The sequence below is a fragment of the Hordeum vulgare genome, chromosome 1H (assembly GCF_904849725.1).
Source record: "Hordeum vulgare subsp. vulgare chromosome 1H, MorexV3_pseudomolecules_assembly, whole genome shotgun sequence".
Classification (NCBI taxonomy): Eukaryota; Viridiplantae; Streptophyta; class Magnoliopsida; order Poales; family Poaceae; genus Hordeum; species Hordeum vulgare.
This window is the reverse complement of record NC_058518.1, coordinates 78,082,642-78,090,701: the sequence shown is the minus strand read 5'-3', so window position 1 is coordinate 78,090,701 and position 8,060 is coordinate 78,082,642.

Below are 8,060 nucleotides of genomic sequence, written 5' to 3'. Positions count from 1 at the left end.
GATACTTTGGAGTCAAAAGATGTACAGGAGAGTCAGGTTTCAATCCTGTGGAACTTTGGGTTATGGGTCCACCATGTGGGCCAAGAATAGGCAGAGCGGAGACATCTTATACGGTCTTGATAACAAGACATGTCAGAGGATAACCTGTCAGTTTGTTGGCAACAACGTCGGTACCAAGGGCGGGGACGAATAGAACCATTTTCCTGCTCGCTGAAACGAGGCGGACCAATAGGCAAAGTTCTCGTCCACCGGCAGCTACCGGAATGTTATCCACAATAGTAACATGGTCTTACTGACAGAGTTGTATATCGAGAATTTTACCTAAGCATGGACTTAACACTGCTTAGATAAGTTATGCCACAAGAAAGGTCAAACAGACCAATGGGAAGGAAAAATGTGTTCACACACACAAGTATTAGAGTATACCATTCCCGAGGAAAACATAGAGTATGGTATACATGATAGGTCATCCAGTACATAACCATTTTGATAAAGAGGCAAGAAGAATCATGATGTTTACCCATACCACGCGGTCTGGATAATTGATCAGGAACAATCTTAGCATTGCGCTTCCAAGGTTCGTGTTGAAATTTGAAGTACCACATCCGTGCTTCGGGGTAGCATTGACATGGTCATCAGATAAAGGTTGGACTTATGGGTATACAAAGAGGATTCCTGAGGAACAACTTATGAAATAAGTCATATAGTTTCCGCATGGTAGAATGGCTAACCTTACGTATGAAGAATTTAGAACAATAGGCCCTTCGGCCCGGTGTGTTGGAACGACAGCACCGTATCGGTTTACCTAAAAACCAAAGTCATAATTATTGGGAAATGTTCCAACCATCATATATGTCCGAGATTCAGATCTGATTGGTGTCGGGACTCCTCAAACTCAAGATGCCTAAGAAGAAAAGATGAAGATGCAAGGTTCTCAGGATATGAACTACAGAAGCAAGTCTTGAATCATGAGTTGGATTGTAAGACACATGGACACAATGTCAAGGCATTCGTGCCCAAATATAATTCTTACGTCAAAATGCAACTGAGTTTTGATTTGAGAACCCTCATCGAGGGTATCGAGGTCCTTGTGTAAGCCTCGATTAGCTCTTATGGAGGAACTTCTTTTCCTTGATCAAATCAGTCAGTGGCTTGGCGTGCTAAGAGAAGTTATATGGAGTGAAGATAGCAAATCTTCAAAATATATAACACTTCCCACATGTGTGAACGACTGGGATGACCCTAGAGGAAGCGAAACAAAACTTTCACATATTCACGGTGGCAAGAATGCACATAAACATTGGGGAAACATTTCTACTACCAAGCACATTCTTCATGAGCTAGGAACAAGGATAATGCTTTCAAGAGCTTTATCGCAGAACATGGAGAAGTTGAGGGTGTGGCTGATGGGCTCAACAACAATCCCTCAGGATTTTGACAGGGATGAATTTCCAAAATTATAATATCAAGGAGATAGCATTTGTCAAATCAAATGGTATAATGTCGTATGCTCGAGGGAACAACAACAATTAAACATCTGTAAAAGGGTGCTCTCGGAAATACTGAATGAGTAGCACGACCATTGCTAGAATGGTGAGTCGACATCCGACACACCAAGAATGAAACTATCAGTCATTAATCTTCAAAACGATAGGGTTGTCAGAAGTATTGGGATCACACATCATGGTTCACTTGTAGGTATTCCGACTTGAAACAACACGGGACCAAGAAATGAATGGTGATGGCGATATGTATTACTATATCAAGAATTCATAAGAGGTGTGCAATTCTCACGACATTCTTGACATATAAGATAGTAATACTCCAAGGTAGAAGACAACACAAGCTGAATAGCAAGGAACTTAAGGGACAACACAAACATGAACATGTTTGTGTTAGAGGGAAGGCAACAAGGATGTCGATGATAATACAATTCATCGAGGGGAAGGGATGGTATTTCTCATCATGAATTCGATTAATACCCTGGAGGAGCTCGGAATGCTGATGATGATCGCGACACATTTGTCAAGAAGTTTCATGAAGGTGTAATCGCTTAGCGACGACATCAAGCAAAGGAATGATGAAGCAAAAGGTTGTCGGAACCACATATAAGACTGCTAGCTCCAAATTGAAATTGCTTTTCAAAACAACAGATATAATGTGGAAATCTCGATGCAAACTCAGTGCACTGTTGGAAATGTGTACCATGGATGAAAGACATATTTAGCATGGTCAAGCTTTAGCATGACGATGATGAAGTAGCCTAACAGCTTGGAAAGACATTATTGAGTACAACTCATAAGCAAGGAAGATTATTAAGAGTTGTGAAATCGCAAAGCGTACGCGATTCAGTCATTAGTGTCCTTGCATGTTCAACAACTCAAAACACGAGGAAACTGAAATTAACGAAATATCGTAGTTGATGAGGAGCTCACAATAAGTTATGTAGCTCCGTGATATTCTCGGGATACGATGGATAATATTCAGAGGTAGGTCAACATTAAGGCTTGGGACGATGTAATGATCTCAAGAAGACAAGTATTTTAACTTGTCTACATATGAGATCAAATGATAACAATCATGGTCGGAACCACGGTTGGAAAGTACAAGACCACAGATACCAGACTAATTCACAAAATGAATGTTTATTGATACGAGAAGCTTCTATGGTAAGATCAACGTCGTTTCCATGGGCATGAACACAAGTTCAAGGTCGACTCCCACTTCATCAATGCATGACCTACCATTTACTCCTCGCCTTTGATGAGGTTGTATCTTGGAAAGATTATCTGGCAAAGCACCAGAAGAGTAATACTCATGAAAACTCGTCGGATCATATTGATTTAGGAGGGCATAGGTTCAACCCATCGGGGTATCTTAGGAACATATACCACATAATGCAAGAGTAATTAGCACATGCTTGACAAGAGAGCATGGCCGACAAAGGCATAGGATACAACTCATCAGAAGGAGAAGACACAATTTACCAATGGCATTATACATCAGGGGAACAATACCACAAGAATTTTGGATGTAAGGGATGTCGTTGGATAATAACCCAACAATGGGTCTGGCAGTACCACAAAGGACCTGATGTAAGTATCGATACTCAATCAGAGGTAGACATGATACAAGGAATCGGGTTATAGAACATCTGAAAAATACCGATACTTAATTACCAAAGGAATCAGGATTTCCAGGTTGGTATATCATAATCAGATGCTTTGATCAAATACAGGTAAGCTGGATGGACTTAGCTGGTCAACCAACCAAAGTTGATTCGTCGAGAACCAGCTCTGCCTGGAAGGACGTCTGAGCCGGAAAGATAGTTTATGAGTATCAACAGATGATTGTGTGCATTCATGCAAAGGTAGAATCAATAGGATCACACGAAATTCACAAAGGAATTTAACGAGTGCGGCTAGAAATATGGATTTATCCATAATGCAAGCAGGTGAGAAAGGTCACGAACAATAGGCTACGGAGGATTTTGGAATATCGAATAGTAATTCGAAGGCCTTACGAAATCCATGACAACTGAGGATGAGCGAATCACCGGTAAGACAATTGGTTGCATCTCGTAAAAACAAGAGCAACTAAAGGGAAAGTATGAATGACATTTGTATGTAGTCATCCATAGTGGTTAACGGAGAAGGGAAATCGCAAAAGCAATGAGCGCAAGTTCTCGAGAGAACATCGGAGAGTATCATCGGAGTCTTCTAACGGATCAAGCCATCATCTGGAATACAGGGCTCTCCGGGAGGAAGTATTTACGAGAACCTAGAGTTAGAGTTAGTAAAATCTTTAACCCGAAAGAGAAGAGAGAGTAGAACCCAGAGTATAGGAAAGGAGTAAAAGATACTAATACCACCCGATTGAGATGTGGGCCCGTAAGCCACATTATCAGTGTTAGTAAGGTTTTTCAAACACTAGACTCAACTTCGGCAAAGGAGTTGGAAAGGGGGCTACCTATAGACAGTCGTCCCTGATACCAACTTGTGACGCCCTCGATTTAATCATACGCTAATCATACAAGCAAATGTGTATGACCAAACGCAAGGACTCACAGGAAGATATCACAACACAACTCTAGACACAAATAAAACATACAAGCTTCATATTACAAGCCAGGGGCCTCGAGGGCTAGAATACAAAAGCTCGATAAAGACACAAGTCAGCGGAAGCAACAAATATCTGAGTACACACATAAACATGGGGTGCCTTAGAGAAGGCTAGCACAAAAGAAACACGACCGAACGAGGCGAGGCCTCCTGTCTGGGAACTTCCTAGCTACTCCTGGGCTTCAGCGGCCTCCATGAAGAAGTCACCATCGGGATGGAAGTAGTCGTCGGCGGGATACTCCATCTCCTGAGATCCATCATCTGGTCGTAGCAACGGGCCAAGGGGGATAAGGGGGAGCAAAGCAACAGTGAGTACTCATCCAAAGTACTCGCAAGTCTTACATCAGAACTAAGCTAAGTATGCATCAGTATCAAAGAAGGGGGTCTTATATGGACTAACTGCAACAATGCAAGAATAGAGAGAGAAGGCCTAGTTCTATCAAAGACTAGCATCTTCAGGGTCTTGCAGCAATAGACGAGAGTAGAACAAGGTAGCACAAAAACTAGTCATATTGTTGTAGCAATAATAATATGAGGTCACGCCCAGAGATCCTTCCTCGACTCCCTGCGAGGAAGCAATCCGAGGGAAACAATTCTAGTTAAGTAACAATTTTACTTGTATAATATCAGGGCACAACTCCAAGTCGTCTTGTAACCGTGGACACGACTATTGGAATAGATAAGTTCTTCCCTGCAGGGGTGCACAACATATTCCCGACGCGCTCTATAACACTCTGGCCGAACACACTTTTCTGGGTCAGACCCGGCCTCGAAAGGCCAGCCCGCCGGTCTAACTCCTAAGCACAAAGGGGTCATGGGCCCACTTGCCCTCTGCGCTCCTGCATGATGCGTGGGCGGCCGATGTCAGTCCTACCACCCTTTATAACAAGGGCGATGCATCTCGGGACCACTCGGGCGCGCGCCGCTCCATCGCTGACGTCTGAAGAGCTTCGGCTGATACCGCGACGTCGAGTACCCATAATTGTTCCCACGCAGACGGTTAGTGCGTAATAAGGCCTTTCGACCAACCCAGATCAAATACCCAAATCCATTATCATTTTAATTAAGTCATCGACACATCCACACGGGAATCCACCCGCCTAACATGTATTCATCAAAGATCCAAGTAACATGGTCGGTTAACTGCGTGGTTGTAACATCGAGGGGAATCCGAGGTATCACCCTCGTTGGATCCCGCCCGATGTAACCGTCAAGGTGGACTTAGAGGAATCATCCTCGAGGGTCCCACACTTGAGGGGTTACACGACAGAGACATCGTTGGGAGTGGTGAAGGAGGATTCACCCTCGATAACCACGACCTACTAGCTACACTACAGAGGTATCATCCTGAGTACTTCGCGAGGTGTCACCCTCGGTACCCGATAGTAGCTCTGTAGCGCCGCACAACTAAGAGGGGTGTGAGTGATGTGCCGGATCTGGCTCGTCGATCAGGGATCGAGACTTGATGACAAAGCAGGGCAACTGGAGTAAGGGGTCAGAGGGGATGACTGATCCACCTATACTAAACAGTTTAAAGTACAGTGCTGAAAGTAGCAGTTCATCAAAAATAGGCTATGCATCAGATATATGAGCTAAATACAACAGTAGCAAAATTCTAATGCAAGCAGGAGGAAGAAAGACATAGGCGATATAGGGATGATCAAGGGGGTTTGCTTGCCTTGTTGCTCTACGGCAAAGGGCTGGTCGTCGGGAGGGTAGATGTACCCGACAGCAGCGTCAGTCAGTCTCGGGTCTACCGGAAGAAGAGGGGGGAGAAACAATAAATAACACCAACAGGTGCAACGCTAAGCATGACATGAAAATATGCAGGCTAGGCATGAGCTAACGCAACAACACATGTCGTAGACGGGTCGGAAGAATATCTGACGATATTTTCCGGGTCTCTCGCTACTACTGGTCATATGAAAACGGTGAAAAAAATTCCACGTTTGCTATGCTAGAGACGCATGACACACGAATGGACCCCGTATCCGGATCCGTCTCGTTCTGCTGATCAACTTTCGTGCGGAAAATATTTTCATGTGAGCTACAGTTTATTTTATATTAATTTTTAAAGTTTTATTAATATTTAGGAATTAAAAACAGATTTAATTAATTTAATTAAATGCTATTATGACAACTGCATGATGTCATGCTCACATCAGTAGTTGACTCGTCAAACCGACTACTCGGTCCTACGTGTCATTGACAGAGTTATTAATAAAGTTAAATATTAACTAATCAGATTAATTTAGTGGGAGACCCACGTATCATATTCTAATAGGATAATTGTTTATCTATATTGACTGATTACTAATTTATCTATTTAATTAATTAACTAATTAATTAACTAATATATCTAATTATTTATTTATTTTATTAGTAAACACACACACAAATATATATGTTAACAAATTACTAATTTACCTATTTAATTAATTAACTAATATATCTAATTATTTATTTATTTTATTAATAAAACACACACACACTCACACATACATATATATATAGAAACTCTATTCATCATCCGGGTGCAGAATAAATTATTCCTCACTCGAGGTAATTTTACCACCATTTCATAAATAAATTAAAGTTAAAATGCAAATAAATACATTTATATTGATTAACTACGGAAAATTTGCCATAATAAAACAAAAATATAGATCATAAGACCAGAAAAATCACATTTTATGAATAATTTACACTATGTTTTTATGTTTGTAATTTTATGTGACATAAAATATTTTTTACGGTGATTATGTATTTTTTACGGTCTTTTTTTACGTATGAGATAAGATTAAAATTTAAAAAACGTAAAATTACGCCGTATTAATATGAAAATAGACGAGGTGAAGAATAATTATTCGTCATCTCGAGGGTGACGAATAGCGCGACCCCTATATATATATATATATATACTTTTATTTTTATGTTTTTAGGAGGGACTTCACCTGTCATTTGGTTGGAGTGGTGGGGCCCTACTGTCATTGAGACAGATAGCCCACACATACGCTACACGCACACACATCCATACCACTAAATTCATACATACCACATATACACATATTTCATATACATACACATATATTTCATACATATATTTGCATACGTACACATATACATACATTTGTTTATTTTCTTTTCTTTTCTAACATCTCTTTTCTCTTTCTCTCTGCTATCTCTGTGTTCAACTCAGTGTCATCTCTCTCAACACACAGAGAGGAGGCAACCTCCACCTCCTCCTCTTACAGGAGATCAACGGCGCCGGGACGAGGCGATGAACGCCGGAACGGAACCGGAGGATGAAGGAGAGGGAGAGAGGCGTTCTCACCCATGTTGTAGGGGGACGGGGACGGCGAGGCTCGATGAAGCCGACGGGGAAGCGGGAGAGGCCGGCGACGAGGTGGAGGTCGACGTGGATCTCGCGTGGGGCTGGTGGCACCGCCGTGGGGCTCCGCGACGACGGAGGAGGTCGGTGGCTCCCGGTGCTGGAGGAGGGGCCTTCCGTGGAAGGGCCGGCGAGGCAGCCGACGGCGGGAGGAGGGCCGACGCAAGGTGGGGCTCTGCCGTGGGCGCCGCCGCAGCCCCGGTGCGGCTCCGGCGCGGGGCCGGTGGCGGTGGAAGGCAGGGAGCGCCGACGGTGAGGAGCTTCGGCCCAGGGAGCCACGAGGGCGTGGGGAGGCGAGGGGAGAGGAGAGAGGTCACGTGGGGAGGGGGCCTCGATCTAGGGAGGATCGAGGGTAGAACGGCGGGGCCAGGTGACGAGGGGAGTGGAGCGGTGCGCAGGAGGGCTCGAGCGCTGCGGGGTGAGGGATGGTGGCGGTGCGGGGCGATCTGGGGAGGGAGGCTGCGCGGTGCCCATGGGAGTGGGGCTTGAGCGAGGATGAGAGGGAGGCGCTGGCGACGGGCCAGGGGGAGGGAGCTCCTGGCGCGAGG